Below are 16,466 nucleotides of genomic sequence, written 5' to 3'. Positions count from 1 at the left end.
TAGAAAACACCCTAAATTTTCTAAAACTGTTTGAATGGTGTCTGTGAGTATAACAGAACTCAAATGGCAGGTCAAAACCTGAGAGATTCCTTTACAGGAAGTGGCCTGTCTGACCATTTGTTGAACTTCTTTTCCATCTCTATCATTTACTAAGGATCTCTGCTCTAACGTGACAACTCCCACGTCGTCCATAGGCGCTCAGAGCCCGGGAAAAAACAGAATGTCGTCATTCCAGCCCCAGGCTGAAACACATTATCGCCTTTCTCAAGTTGCCGATCAAGAGACACTAGCTTATGCGCGTGACCCCGACCGCCCCCGCCTTTGGGATTTTTTCCTCTGTTTGCCGAAAAGGAGATTCCCTGTCGGAATATTATCGCTTTTCTACGAGAAAAATGTCGTAAAAATTGATTTTAAACAGCGTTTGACATGCTTCGAAGTACGGTAATGGAATACTTAGAATTTTATTGTCACGAATTGCGCCAAGCGCGTGACACTTCTTTACTATTTCGGATAGTGTCTGGAACGCACGAACAAAACGCCGCTATTCGGATATAACGATGGATTATTTTGGACCAAACCAACATTTGTTATTGAAGTAGCTGTCCTGGGTGTGTATTCTGACGAAGACAACAAAAGGTAATGAAATTTTTATAATAGTAAATATGATTATGGTGAGTGCTAAACTTGCCGGGTGTCTAAATAGCGAGCCCGTGATGCCTGGGCTATGTACTTAGAATATTGCAAAATGTGCTTTCACCAAAAAGCTATTTTAAAATCGGACATATCGAGTGCATAGAGGAGGTCTGTATCTATAATTCTTAAAATAATTGTTATGCTTTTTGTGAACGTTTATCGTGAGTAATTTAGTAAATTGTTAGCGAATTCCCCGGAAGTTTGCGGGGGTATGCTAGTTCTGAACGTCACATGCTAATGTAAAAAGCTGGTTTTTGATATAAATATGAACTTGATTGAACAAAACATGCATGTATTGTATAACATAATGTCCTAGGGTTGTCATCTGATGAAGATCATCAAAGGTGAGTGCTGCATTTAGCTGTCTTCTGGGTTTTGGTGACATTATATGCTGGCTTGAAAAATGGGTGTCTGATTATTTCTGGCTTGGTACTCTGCTGACATAATCTAATGTTTTGCTTTCGTTGTAAAGCCTTTTTGAAATCGGACAGTGTGGTTAGATTAACGAGAGTCTTATCTTTAAATGGCTGTAAAATAGTCATATGTTTGAGAAATTGAAGTAATAGGATTTTTAAGGTTTTGAAAATCGCGCCACAGGATAGCCGTGGCTGTTACGTAGGTGGGACGAATTCGTCCCGCCTAGCCTAGAGAGGTTAAAAAAGGCCCTAATGATTTATGCTATACAACGTTTGACATGTTTGAACGAACGTAAATATATTTTTTCCCCTCGTTCATGACGAGAAGTCCGGCTGGCTTAGATCATGTGCTAACAAGACGGAGATTTTTGGACATAAATGATGAGCTTTTTTGAACAAAACTACATTCGTTATGGACCTGTGATACCTGGAAGTGACATCTGATGAAGAGAATCAAAGGTAATGGATTATTTACATAGTATTTTCGATTTTAGATCTCCCCAACATGACGTCTAGTCTGTATCGCAACGCGTATTTTTCTGGGCGCAGTGCTCAGATTATTGCAAAGTGTGATTTCCCAGTAAGGTTATTTTTAAATCTGGCAAGTTGATTGCGTTCAAGAGATGTAAATCTATAATTCTTTAAATGACAATATAATATTTTACCAATGTTTTCTAATTTTAATTATTTAATTTGTGACGCTGACTTGACTGCCGGTTATTGGAGGGAAACGATTTCCTCAACATCAATGCCATAGTAAAACGCTGTTTTTGGATATAAATATGAACTTGATAGAACTAAAAATGCATGTATTGTCTAACATAATGTCCTAGGAGTGTCATCTGATGGAGATTGTAAAAGGTTAGTGCATCATTTTAGCTGGTTTTATGGTTTTGGTGACCCTGTCTTTGACTTGACAAAACATTACACACAACTCTTGTAAATGTACTGTCCTAACATACTCTAAATTTATGCTTTCGCCGTAAAACCTTTTTGAAATCGTAAAACGTGGTTAGATTAAGGAGATGTTTATCTTTCAAATGGTGTAAAATAGTTGTATTTTTGAAAACTTTGAATTTTGACATTTATTTGGATTCAAATTTGCCGCTCTTGAAATGCACCTGCTGTTGATGGAGTGCACCACGGGTGGCACGCTAGCGTCCCACCTAGCCCATAGAGGTTAAAAGTAATTCAACACATCAGATACACACTTCCTGTTAGAAATTGTCTCAGGGTTTTGACTGCCATATGAGTTCTGTTATACTTAGACACCATTCAAACAGTTTTAGAAAATTCAGAGTGTTTTCTATCCAAATCTGTTAATAATATGCATATCCTAGCTTCTGAGTTGGTGTAGGAGGCCGTTAAAAATGGGCACACATTTTTTTCAAAATTCTCAATACTGCCCCCTAGCCCCAACAGGTTAAAGAAAATACTTGAGTTCTATTAGATAGCTCTGAATCCACGATATGGCAGAGGTTGAAAAGCCATAGCACTTAAGTTTTTTCAACAACAGGTTATGGTCAATAATATCAAAGGCTGCACTGAAATCTAACAGTACAGCTCCCACAATCTTCTTATTATCAATTTCTTTCAACCAATCATCAGTCATTTGTGTAAGTGCAGTACATGTTGAGTGCCGTTCTCTATAAGCATGCTGAAAATATGTTGTTAATTTGTTTACATAGAAATAGCATTGTATTTTGTCAAACACAATTTTTTCCAACAGTTTGCTAAGAGCTGGCAGCAAGCTTTATAAGTCTGCTGTTAGAACCAGTAAAGGCCACTTTACCACTTGGGTAGCGGGATTACTTTGGCTTCTCTCCATGCCTGAGGACAAAGACTTTCCTTGGCTTAGATTAAACATATGACAGTGGCTAGAGTCAGCTACCATCCTCAGTAGCTTTCCATCTAAGTTATCAATGCCAGGAGGTTTGCCATTATTGATCGTTAACAATCATTTTCCCACCTCATACACTAGCTTTACAAAATTCAAACTTGCACTGCTTTTATTTCATTATAGTTTTAATGCATGAATATAATTGCTCACTATAAAACATTCATGAAAATACAAGTGTCATCCATCATTTAACTTAAGAGCGTGGCGCGAAATACAAAAACCTCGAATGCAATAATTTACATTTTTAAACATACGACAATTTTACACCATTTTAAAGATAAGACTCTCGTTAACCTCTCTGGGCTAGGTGGGACGAAATCGTCCCACCTACGCAACAGCCAGTGTAATCCCGTGGCGCGATATTCAAATACCTTATAAATGCTATTACTTCAACTTCTCAAACATATGACTATTTTACACCATTTTAAAGACAAGACTCTCGTTTATCTAACCACACTGTCCGATTTCAAAAAGGCTTTACAATGAAAGCAAAACATTAGATTATGTCAGCAGAGTACCCAGCCAGAAATAATCAGACACCCATTTTTCAAGCTAGCATATAATGTCACATAAACCCAAACCACAGCTAAATGCAGCACTAACCTTTGATGATCTTCATCAGATGACACCCCTAGGACATTATGTTATACAATACATGCATGTTTTGTTCAATGAAGTTCATATTTATATCAAAAACCAGCTTTTTACATTAGCATGTGACTAGCATGTGACTAGCATTCCCACGGAACACTTCCGGTGAATTTACTAAATTACTCACGATAAACGTTCACAAAAAAGTGTTTCATAGGCAAAGTGTTGAAAGTGATTCCACAAATCAGATTTCCACTTCCTGTTAGGATTTGTCTCAGGGTTTTGACTGCCATATGAGTTCTGTTATACTCACAGACACCATTCAAACAGTTTTAGAAACTTTAGGGTGTTTTCTATCCAAAGCCAATAATTATATGCATATTCTAGTTTCTGGGCAGTAGTAATAACCAGATTAAATCGGGTACGTTTTTTATCTGGCCGTGTAAATACTGCCCCCCAGCCCTAACAGGTTAACCTCCCTGGGTGATCCCACCTAGTCAACAGCCAGTGGAATCGCGTGGCGCGAAATACAAATACCTCAAAAATGCTATAACTTCAATTTCTCAAACATATGACTATTTTACACCATTTTAAAGACAAGACTCTCGTTAATCTAACCACATTGTCCGATTTCAAAAAGGCTTTACAGCGAAAGCAAAACATTAGATTGTCAGGAGAGTACCCTGCCAAAAATAATCACACAGCCATTTTCAAAGCAAGCATATATGTCACAAAAAACCAAAACCACAGCTAAATGCAGCACTAACCTTTGATCTTCATCAGATGACATTCCTAGGACATTATGTTATACAATACATGCATGTTTTGTTCAATCAAGTTCATATTTATATCAAAAAACAGCTTTTTACATTAGCATGTGATGTTCAGAACTAGCATACCCACGATAAATGTTTACAAAAAATAACAATTATTTTAAGAATTATAGATACAGAAGTCCTTTATGCAATCGCGGTGTCAGATTTTAAAATAGATTTTTGGCGAAAGCACATTTTGCAATATTCTGAGTAGATAGCTCGGCCATCACAGGCTAGCTAATTTGACACCCACCAAGTCTGGTGCTCACTAAACTCAGAATTACTATAAGAAAAATTGGATTTCCTTTGCTGTTCTTCGTCAGAATGCACTCCCAGGACTTCTACTTCATAAACAAATGTTGTTTTGGTTCCAAATAATCCATAGTTATATTGAAATAGCTCCGTTTTGTTTGTGCGTTGAGGTACTATCCGAAGGGTGACGCGCAGGTGCATTTCGTGACAAAAAAATTCAAAATATTCCATTACCGTACTTCGAAGTATGTCAAACGCTGTTTAAAATCAATTTTTATGCTATTTTTCTCGTAAAATAGCGATAACATTCCAACCGGGCGACGTTGTATTCATTCCAAGGCTGAAAGAAAAAAATTGAGAATTCTCGTGAATGCGCATCTCAAGTGTCACTGTTTCCAGGGTGACCACTCACAAATTCTCCTGCTGTTCTTTGCCCAGAGACAGCAGACACCCCATTACACTTTCTGGCGCCTTCTGAGAGCCAATGGAAGCCTTAGAAAATGTCACGTTACAGCAGAGATACTGTATTTTCGATAGAGATGCAACTGAAGGACAACAAATTGTCAGACAGGGCACTTCCTGTATGGAATCTTCTCAGGTTTTGGCCTGCCATATGAGTTATGTTATACTCACAGACACCATTCAAACAGTTTTAGAAACTTTAGGGTGTTTTCTATCCAAATCTACTAATTATATGCATATTCTCGTTTCTGGGCAAGAGTAGTAACCAGTTTAAATCGGTTACGTTTTTTATCCGGCCGTGTAAATACTGCCCCCTAGCCCCAACAGGTTAATCTAACCACATTGTCCGATTTCAAAAAGGCATTACAGCGAAAGCAAAACATTAGATTATGTTAGGAGAGTACACAGCCCAAAATAATCACACAGCCATTTTCCAAGCAAGCATGTATGTCACAAAAACCCAATACACAGCTAAATGAAGCACTAACCTTTGATGATTTTCATCAGATGACACTCCTAGGACATTGTTATACAATACATGCATGTTTTGTTCAATCAAGTTCATATTTATATAAAAAAACAGCTTTTTACATTGTCGTGTGATGTTCAGAAAATATATTCCCACCGAAAACTTCCGGTGAATTTACTAAATTACTCATAAACGTTGACAAAATACATAACAATTATTTTAAGAATTATAGATACCGAACTCCTTTATGCAATTGCTATGTCGGATTTTAAAATAGCTTTTCGGCGAAAGCACATTTTGCAATATTCTGAGTACATAGCTCAGCCATCACGGTGAGCAATTCAGACACCCGCCAAGTTCGGGGCTCACTAAACTCAGAATTAGTATTAGAAAAATTGTATTACCTTTGCTGATCTTCGTCAGAATGCACTCCCAGGACTGCTATTTCCACAAGAAATGTTGTTTTTGTTCCAAATAATCCATAGTTATGTCCAAATACCTCCGTTTTGTTCGTGCGTTCAGGTCACTATCCAAAGGGTAACGTGCGAGCGCAACTCGAGACAAAAAATAAAAAATGTTCCATTACCGTACTTAGAAGCATGTCAAACGCTGTTTAAAATCAATTTTTATGGTATTTTTCTCGTAAAATAGCGATAACATTCCAACCGGACAATAGTGTATTCATTCAAAGAGGAAAATAAAAAACAGCGTGGTCTCGTGAATGCGCATATCCAATCTCTTTGTCACCAGGCCACCATTGACAAATTGAGCTACTATACTCTGCCCAGAGACAGGAGACGCCTCAATCCGCTTTCTGAAGGCTTTAGAGAGCCAATGGAAGCCTTAGAAAGTGCTACGTAACCCCACAGATTTCGATAGAGAATCAAAAGAAGAACTACAAATTCTCAGACAGGCCACTTCCTGCTTGGAATTTTCTCAGGTTTTTGCCTGCCATATGAGTTCTGTTATACTCACAGACACCATTCAAACAGTTTTAGAAACTTCAGAGTGTTTCCTATCCAAATCTACTAATAATATGCAAATATTTGACTCTGGGCCCGAGAAGTAGGCCGTTTAATTTGGGTACGTTTTTCATCCGGCCGTGAAAATAATGCCCCCTATAGCGAAGAGGTTAAAAGCTTTTAACTTCTTGTTAATCCAACCGCTTTGTCAGATTTCAAAAAGGCCTTTACGGCGAAAGCATAGCATTAGATTGTCTGAGGACATTGCCCCACGCCAAAATACTTTTCCAAACCAGCACAGCGATAAAATAAATCACTTACCTTTGAAGATCTTCCTTTATTTGCAATCCCAAGGGTCCCAGCTACACAATGAATGGTCATTTTGTTCGATAAAGTCCTTCTTTATATCCCAAAAATGTCTGTTTTAGTTGGCACGCTTGATTCAGTAATCCACTCGTTCAACATGCATACAAATGAATCCAAAAAGTTACCGGTAAAGTTCGTCCAAACAAGTCAAACGATGTTTGTAATTAATCCTCAGGTATTCTAATATCTAAATAAACTATATTATTTAAGACTGAGAATAGTATGTTCAATAGGGAAGGTAAATAACGAAGAGCGCACTCTCGTTCACGCGTGCAACAAGACTGTTTTTGTACTTGTTCATTTTTCAAAAAACAAGCCTGAAACCCTTTCTAAAGACTTGACATCTAGTGGAAGCCATAGGAACTGCAATCTGGTAGGAATTATTTTGAATTTCCCATAGGCTGGCATTGAAATTGCCTGTGACCACAAAAAAACAAATATATTCTGGATGGATTCTCCTCGGGTTTTCGCCTGCCATATCAGTTCTGTTATACTCAGATATTATTTTAACAGTTTTAGAAACACCAGAGGGTTTTCTATCCAATGCTACTAAATATATGCATATCCTAGCTTCTGGGCCTGAGTAACAGGCAGTTTACTTTGGACATGTCAGTCATCTGAAATTTGGAACAAAAACCAGTCTCCTGAAGAAGTTAAAGTACTCAAGTTTTTATCCATCATTCCTTATATCATTGATCTTGGCTTCATAATAAAGTGTATTCTTTTTGTTGAGTTTAATCACATAATTTCTCAATTTGCAGTAAGTAAGCCAGTCAGATGTACAGCCAGACTTATTAGCCACTCCTTTTGCCCCATCTCTTTCAGCCATACCATTTTTCAATTCCTCATCAATCCATGGAGCCTTAACAGTTCTAACAGTCAGTTTCTTAACAGGTGCATGTTTATCAACAATTGGATGAAGCAATTTCATAAATTCATCAAGTGCAGTGTCTGGATGCTCCTCATTAATCACATCAGACCAACAAATATTCCACATAAGTCAGAGCAAAAACTTTTGTATGATCTCTTATATACTATTTTAGGCCCAGCTGTTGGACTTTTGGCTTTCCTGCATATAGCCACTGTATTGTGATCACTGCATCCAATGTGTACGGATATAGCTTCAGAACAAAGTTCTACAGCATTAGTAAAAATGTGATCGATACATGTGGATTATCTTGTTCCTGTAGTGTTTGTAAACAGCCTGGTAGATTGATTAATAACCTGAACTAGATTACAGGCACTGGTTACAGTAGGAAGCTTCCTCTTGAGTGGACAGCTTGATGAAAACCAGTCAATTTTCAGGTCCCCAAGAACCTGCAACCACAACACTTCAATAACACTTGACTTTAGATCTTCGCTAAGCATTACATGGATATTGCTCTGAATATATATATATATATATATATATACTGCTCAAAAAAATTAAGGGAACACTAAAATAACACATCCTAGATCTGAATGAATGAAATAATCTAATGAAATACTTTTTTATTTACATAGTTGAATGTGCTGACAACAAAATCACACAAAAATAATCAATGGAAATCCAATTTATCAACCCATGGACGTCTGGATTTGGAGTCACACTCAAAATTAAAGTGGAAAACCACACTACAGGATGATCCAACTTTGATGTAATGTCCTTAAAACAAGTGAAAATGAGGCTCAGTAGTGTGTGTGGCCTCCACGTGCCTGTATGACCTCCCTACAACGCCTGGGCATGCTCCTGATGAGGTGGCGGATGGTCTCCTGAGGGATCTCCTCCCAGACCTGTACTAAAGCATCCGAACAACTCCTGGATAGTCTGTGGTGCAACGTGGCGTTGGTGGATGGAGTGAGACATGATGTCCCAGATGTGCTCAATTGGATTCAGGTCTGGGGAACGGGCGGGCCAGTCCATAGCATCAATGCCTTCCTCTTGCAGTAACTGCTGACACACTCCAGCCACCTGAGGTCTAGCATTGTCTTGCATTAGGAGGAACCCAGGGCCAACCGCACCAGCATATGGTCTCACAAGAGGTCTGAGGATCTCATCTCGGTACCTAATGGCAGTCAGGCTACCTCTGGCGAGCACATGGAGGGCTGTGCGGCCCGCCAAAGAAATGCCACCCCACACCATGACTGACCCACCGCCAAACCGGTCATGCTGGAGGATGTTGCAGGCAGCAGAACGTTCTCCACGGCGTCTCCAGACTCTGTCACGTCTGTCACATGTGCTCAGTGTGAACCTGCTTTCATCTGTGAAGAGCACAGGGCGCCAGTGGCAAATTTGCCAATCTTGGTGTTCTCTGGCAAATGTCAAACGTCCTGCACGGTGTTGGGCTGTAAGCACAACCCCCATCTGTGGACGTCGGGCCCTCATACCACCCTAATGGAGTCTGTTTCTGACCGTTTGAGCAGACACATGCACATTTGTGGCCTGCTGGAGGTCATTTTGCAGGGCTCTGGCAGTGCTCCTCCTGCTCCTCCAGCACAAAGGCGGAGGTAGCGGTCTTGCTGCTGGGTTGTTGCCCTCCTACAGCCTCCTCCACGTCTCCTGATGTACTGGCCTGTCTCCTGGTAGCGCCTCCATGCTCTGGACACTACACTGACAGACACAGCAAACCTTCTTGCCACAGCTCGCATTGATGTGCCATCCTGGATGAGCTGCACTGCCTGAGCCACTTGTGTGGGTTGTAGACTCCGTCTCATGCTACCACTAGAGTGAAAGCACCGCCAGCATTCAAAAGTGACCAAAACATCAGCCAGGAAGCATAGGAACTGAGAAGTGGTCTGTGGTCACCACCTGCAGAACCACTCTTTTATTGGGGGTGTCTTGCTAATTGCCTATAATTTTCACCTGTTGTCTATTCCATTTGCACAACAGCATGGGAAATGTATTGTCAATCAGTGTTGCTTCCTAAGTGGACAGTTTGATTTCACAGAAGTGTGATTGACTTGGAGTTACATTGTGTTGTTTAAGTATTCCCTTTATTTTTTTGAGCAGTGTATATATACACTCAGTTGAAGTCGGAAGTTTATATACACTTATAGTGGGGGAAAAAAGTATTTGATCCCCAGCTGATTTTGTACGTTTTCCCACTGACAAAGAAAGGATCAGTCTATAATTTTAATGGTAGGTTTATTTGAACAGTGAGAGACAGAATAACAACAAAAATATCCAGAAAAACGCATGTCAGAAATTTTATAAATTGATTTGCATTTTAATGAGGGAAATAAGTATTTGACCCCCTCTCAATCAGAAAGATTTTTGGCTCCCAGGTGTCTTTTATACAGGTAACAAGCTGAGATTAGGAGCACACTCTTAAAGGGAGTGCTCCTAACCGCAGCTTGTTACCTGTAAAAAAGGCACCTGTCCACAGAACCAATCAATCAATCAGATTCCAAACTCTCCACTATGGCCAAGACCAAAGAGCTCTCCAAGGATGTCAGGGACAAGATTGTAGACCTACACAAGGCTGGAATGGGCTACAAGAACATCGCCAAGCAGCTTGGTGAGAAGGTGACAACATTTGGTGCGATTATTCACAAATGAAAGAAACACAAAAGAACTGTCAATATCCCTCGGCCTGGGGCTCCATGCAAGATCTCACCTTGTGGAGTTGCAATGATCATGAGAACGGTGAGGAATCAGCCCAGAACTACACGGGAGGATCTTGTCAATGATCTCAAGGCAGCTGGGACCATAGTCACCAAGAAAACAGTTGGTAACACACTACGCCGTGAAGGACTGAAATCCTGCAGCGCCCGCAAGGTCCCCCTGCTCAAGAATACATATACATGCCGGTCTGAAGTTTGCCAATGAACATCTGAATGATTCAGAGGACAACTGGTGAAAGTGTTGTGGTCAGATGAGACCAAAATGGAGCTCTTTGACATCAACTCAACTCGCTGTGTTTGGAGGAGGAGGAATGCTGCCTATGACCCCAAGAACACCATCTCCACCGTCAAACATGGAGGTGGAAACATTATGCTTTGGGGGTGTTTTTCTGCTAAGGGGACAGGACAACTTCACCGCATCAAAGGGACGATGGACGGGGCCATGTACTGTCAAATCTTGGGTGAGAACCTCCTTCCCTCAGCCAGGGCATTGAAAATGGGTCGTGGATGGGTATTCCAGCATGACAATGACCCAAAACACACGACCAAGGCAACAAAGGAGTGGCTCATGAAGAAGCACATTAAGGTCCTGGAGTGGCCTAGCCAGTCTCCAGACCTTAATCCCATAGAAAATCTGTGGAGGGAGCTGAAGGTTCGAGTTGCCAAACGTCAGCCTCGAAACCTTAATGACTTGGAGAAGATCTGCAAAGAGGAGTGGGACAAAATCCCTCCTGAGATGTGTGCAAACCTGGTGCCAACTACAAGAAACGTCTGACCTCTGTGGTTGCCAACAAGGGTTTTGCCACCAAGTACTAAGTCATGTTTTGCAGAGCGGTCAAATACTTATTTCCCTCATTAAAATGCAAATCATTTTATACCATTTTTGACATGTGTTTTTATGGATTTTTTTGCTGTTATTCTGTCTCTCACTTCAAATAAACCTACTATTAAAATTATAGTGTGATCATTTTTTTGTATGTGGGCAAACGTACAAAATCAGCAGGGGTTCAAATACTTTTTCCCCCCACTGTAGGTTGGAGTCATTAAAACTCATTTTTCAACCACTCCACACATTTCTTGTTAACAAACTATAATTTTGGCTAGTCGGTTAGGACATTTACTCTGTGCATGACACAAGTAATTTTTCCAACAATTGTTTACAGACAGATTATTTCACTTATAATTCACTGTATCACAATTCCAGTGGGTCAGATGTTTACATACACTAAGTTGACTGTGTATGTGGAGTGCTGCAGAGATGGTTGTCCTTCTGGAAGGTTCTCCCATCTCCACAGAGGAACTCTAGAGCTCTGTCAGAGTGACCATCGGGTTCTTGCTCAGTTTGGCCGTAGGAAGAGTCTTGGAAGTTCCAAACTTCTTCCATTTAAGAATTTTTGAAGCCACTGTGTTCTTGGGACCTTCAATGCTGCAGAAATGTTTTGGTACCCTTCCCTGGATCTGTGCCTCGACACAATCCTGTCTCAGAGCTCTATGGACAATTCCTTTGACCTCATCGCTTGGTTTTTGCTCTGACATGCACTGTCAACTGTGGGACCTTTATATAGACAGGTGTGTGTCTTTCCAAATCATGTCCAATCAATTTAATTTACCAAAGGTGGACTCCAAGTTGTAGAAACATCTCAATGATGATCAATGGAAACCGGATGCACCTGAGCTCAATTTCAAGTCTCATAGCAAAGGGTTTGAATACTTATGTAAATAAGGTATTTCTTTTTTATTTATAATACATTTGCTAAAATTTCGAAACCTGTTTTCACTTTCTCAGTATGGGGTATTGTGTGTGGATTGATGAGGGGGAAAAAATATTTAATACATTTTAGAATAAGGCTGTAATGTAACAATTTGTCGAAAAAGTCAAGGGGTCTGAATACTTTCCGAATGCACTGTATGTATCTCACATTCCTCAAACTCCAGTTCCATACTTTTGGTTACCTTTTTACCAATGTCTATGGATTGTACAAGGACTTTAAGTTGGGACTTCCACTCCTACTAAATCTATATTATCTCCTGTATTGTTCTGCTCTCTTTAAAGATTATGCTGATGCCCCATTGTAAGAACCTGGAGATCTTCACTGGTTCTGAGGGAGGTGACATTGCTACAAACAATGCCTGGAACAGCTTCCAGCGCTACTGTTATCTGGAGAACAGCCAGAGTGGTCAAGACATCTGCCACAACTTCATCTTTAGTGTGTCATCTCAGCTGCACCTGGGCACTAAAGGTATGGTACCGCACTCCCAACAGTTGTGAATGCTTAAACATACATGTATGCTCATTTGTGTTTCTTAAAGTGTCAATTAGCAGTTGAAACAATAAAGCGAACTCCCCGCTGCCATTTTGGTGAACATCTGAGGGATGGGGCTGGAGAAATGTAACTACTCCCAAATTCATAGACCGAGCTATTGATGGACCCAAGTCTCCTCGCCTCAGACCTCCAATGGGTTTTGAGAAGGATGCAAGTAGAGAGGAAGTGAGGAGTTAGGCAGAGATTAATTGTATCTGTTTGCACTTATATCTTTGTTCTGCTTGTGCTCTTTCAACAGATTGATCTGGCTTGCTGATAACATCTGATCTGATGAGACTCCCAATGTGATTTGACTCCTGTATTAATGACTTCAATAAAACTTCCATTGCCAAATTGAGATTGGTATTCTGCAATTGATAGACAATGGTAGTTCCCAGTCAGACAATTACTATAAAACAAATCTGTTTTCCTCATGGTGTTTTGTCCTCAGTCCTCCTTTTGAATGTTGTGTGTACTGATTCAGTTCTAAATGACCGTCGAATCCATCCTCACCTCCTCGATCAATGCAGCGGAGTGTCTGGTCTTCTGAGAGGGTCCTTGGCTGCCGCCTGCCCTCCAAGGTCCTGCAGGGCAAGGAAGCGTGCAGGAAAGATCATCGCCGACACCTTCCATCCCCTCTTCCAAAGACTCCCCTTTGGCAAATGGTTCAGGTCAATCACTCCCGCCACCTGAACAGTTTCTTCCCCAGCGCCGTGGCCCTCACCAACTGGCCACCTGGTCCACGGATCATCCTCATCCACAGACTATGTACCTTGCACTATCATCCCAGAACTGCACATTGCTCTTCGCATCTCTTACATGCATCATTTATGTAGTGTAGCTTATAGCATAGTTTATCGTTTTTAGCTTAGTGTTCATTGTATGTACACTGTGGATCTGCATCTATATTTGGTCTGCCAGCACCATTTCAGAGTCAAATTCCTGTATATGCAAATATATTTGTCGAATAAAGCTGATTCTGACATGTTACCCTGATTTAGTATTCATGTCAGTTTACATTCTATTATTTGGGACTGGTTATGTATTGTATGAACTGTAGCAGGTTGCAGATTCTCCCCTTTGTGTCTTCATATTCAAATTCCCCATGTGCTGAGTGTCTCCCCTTGGGATTAATTCCCTATATATTGGATCCTGCCTTCAATTAGTGGACTTGTTTTATGGTGTTTGCTAGAGCTGATAGCTTTTCGTTCTACAGATGAATGTTGTTAGCTAACCAGTAATTAGCTGGCTAACTTTAGCAAGTAGATTCTACTCAAGGTATAGTATATCTATGTATTTTCAATTCCTTCCTGTGTGTTTCTAGTCATTTGGTGCTTACTGTTCAAGTCTGCTAGCAAGCTAAACAGACAGCTCTGTAGTGCATCTGTTTGAAGGCACGCAAACGGAAGGCTCTTTATAGCCAATCACAACACTGGACTGGCCAACGACAAGAATTTGAATCATGGTTCTTTGCTTACAGCTCTATATGTATTGTTTATGTCACACTCTGACGTAGGAGAGCTGTGTTTTCTCTGTTTAGCTAGGCCAGGGTGTGATAGGTGGGTGGGCATTCTGTTTTATTTTCTTTGTTTTGGCCGGGTATGGTTTACAATCAGAGGCAGGTGTCTATCGTTGTCTCTGATTGGAAGCCATACTTAGGCAGCCTGTTTTTCCTTTGTCCGTGTGGGTAGTTATTTTCTGTTTAACCTGACGGAACTGTTGGCGGTCGTTTTGTTGTTTTGGTTAAAGTGTATTCATTAGAGGAGTAAATATGAGCACTATACACGCTGTGTCTTGGTCTCCATTCTACGACCCCTCTGAAAGTTTAAGGGTGCAATATGCAGAAATTGCTCTGCCGTTTCCTGGTTGTTAAAATTATAGTTTTCCTAACTTAATTTTGACAAAACAAACAATGTAGAGAATCCTACCGTCCAAACTGCTGGGAAATATATCTTTGAAGCTGGTGTACAATACCAGAAATAATACACTAAAGTGGTGCATGAGAAGCATAGAAATAGTGCACATAAAACAGATATACTGCTTCTTAGGCTTGCTGTCAATGAGAATGACAGATCTATAACTCAACTATGTGAATTTGGTTGGGTTGCCCAAAAGTTAACATATTGCTGCTTTGAGACTTTTTTTTTATCTGAGCAATGGAGGAAACAGAACAGCTGCACCCCCATGTTTTTACCAGAAAAGTATCATGATTCATTGGGTAATTTGTCATTTTCAATGATTGTTTTGAGCTAAGTCTAATAGTCAATTTTATATAATAAGCAAATTGTATTTTGTCCCCGTCCCTTGCCCTGTCGCCTTAAGATGAATGTTTTTGATCACTTAAACGTTTTCCTTTGCTCCCTCATTCCACTGTTTTGGTTCAGTGACGTTAGAAAGCGCTATATGCATCACTGGTGTTTAAAATGAAAAGGCACCTGCAAAAGAAAATTGTATATCAAATGTATTTATAAAGCCCTTACATCAGCTGTCACAAAGTGCTGTACAGAAACCCAGCCTAAAACCCCAAACAGCAAGCAATGCAGGTGTAGAAGCATGGTGGCTAGGAAAAACTCCCTAGAAAGGCCAGAACCTAGAGAGGAACCAGGCTATGAGGGGTGGCCAGTCCTCTTCTGGCTGTCCCTGGTGGAGATTATTACAGAACATGGCCAAGATGTTAAAATGTTCATGGATGACCAGCAGGGTCAAATAATAATAATCACAGTAGTTGTTGAGGGTGCAACAGGTCAGCACCTCAGGAGTAAATGTCAGTTGGCTTTTCATAGCCGATCATTCAGAGTATCTCTATCTATTGTGTTGTGCTGTTACATTTGTATTGTTGTCCAATGGTGTTAGCTACATATAATTTGAGCTGCGTTCACAAGTGAATTTATCATTTCACCTTGCCATGGTGCACACAGGCATTTCTGATAAGGCTTCGCTGTAGCCTACCTAAGGTTGCACCTTAGCAGCAAACTGCATGTCCTGTAGCTCACGGTCAATGACTAGCACCCAAGTAGATTGTGAGATAATCAGTAGGCCTAATATTACGTGATTAAATCTGATATAATTATATTTTCCCAAATCACATTCTTAAAATGTCTTAATTCATTTACAAAAGTAACAGTCCTGGTTGAACTCAATATGTGCTTTACAGTTACAATTTAGCCAAGCTGTGTCTATGCACCTATGGACCTTGCAATGTGTCATTTGCCTGCAGCTCCAAATCAAAATCAAATTTTATTGGTCACATACACATGGTTAGCAGATGTTAATGCGAGTGTAGCGAAATGCTCCACTATCTCACTCTCTATTCCAGCACAGTCAGGGGGTCAGAGATGGCACAGGAAAGGGGTTCTCAATTAAGCTAAAATATCCTTGAATCTTGACTCAAACTCCAACTCTTCCAACACACTCACAAATGCATCATAGCTAAAATGTTGCAGTATGTATGTCTTGTTTGGATGTGGTGACTGCTGAGTTTTGGGAAATGAACAAACTGTCAGGTATGAACCGTGTGGTGATTTTATTTTGAAATGTGACCACACACAGCATTTTGCCCAGAGTTTTAGCTTTCCCTATGAGCTGGAGATTCACCGTCTTCAGGTGGCAGGTGATGTCAGTTAAAAATTCCAGC

The 16,466-nt window shown here is 40.3% G+C and overlaps 1 protein-coding gene across 2 annotated transcripts in view; it reads left to right on the top strand.

The window, feature by feature from the left end:
* The window catches only part of LOC106575066 (RNA-binding protein 45), a 50,697-nt gene extending 36,869 nt beyond the window's left edge, over window positions 1–13,828 (top strand). For both annotated transcript variants that reach the window (XR_006759967.1, XR_006759966.1), the window contains exons 11-12: window positions 12,583–12,769; window positions 13,092–13,828. The gene's annotated coding sequence lies outside the window, so the exon portion shown is untranslated. The remainder of the gene's footprint in view (window positions 1–12,582; window positions 12,770–13,091) is intronic.
* The last annotated feature ends 2,638 nt before the right edge of the window (window positions 13,829–16,466 follow it).

This window comes from Salmo salar, chromosome ssa17 (assembly GCF_905237065.1).
Source record: "Salmo salar chromosome ssa17, Ssal_v3.1, whole genome shotgun sequence".
Classification (NCBI taxonomy): Eukaryota; Metazoa; Chordata; class Actinopteri; order Salmoniformes; family Salmonidae; genus Salmo; species Salmo salar.
Note: the sequence above shows the minus strand (reverse complement) of the source record. Positions and strands in the feature narration are given on the sequence as shown.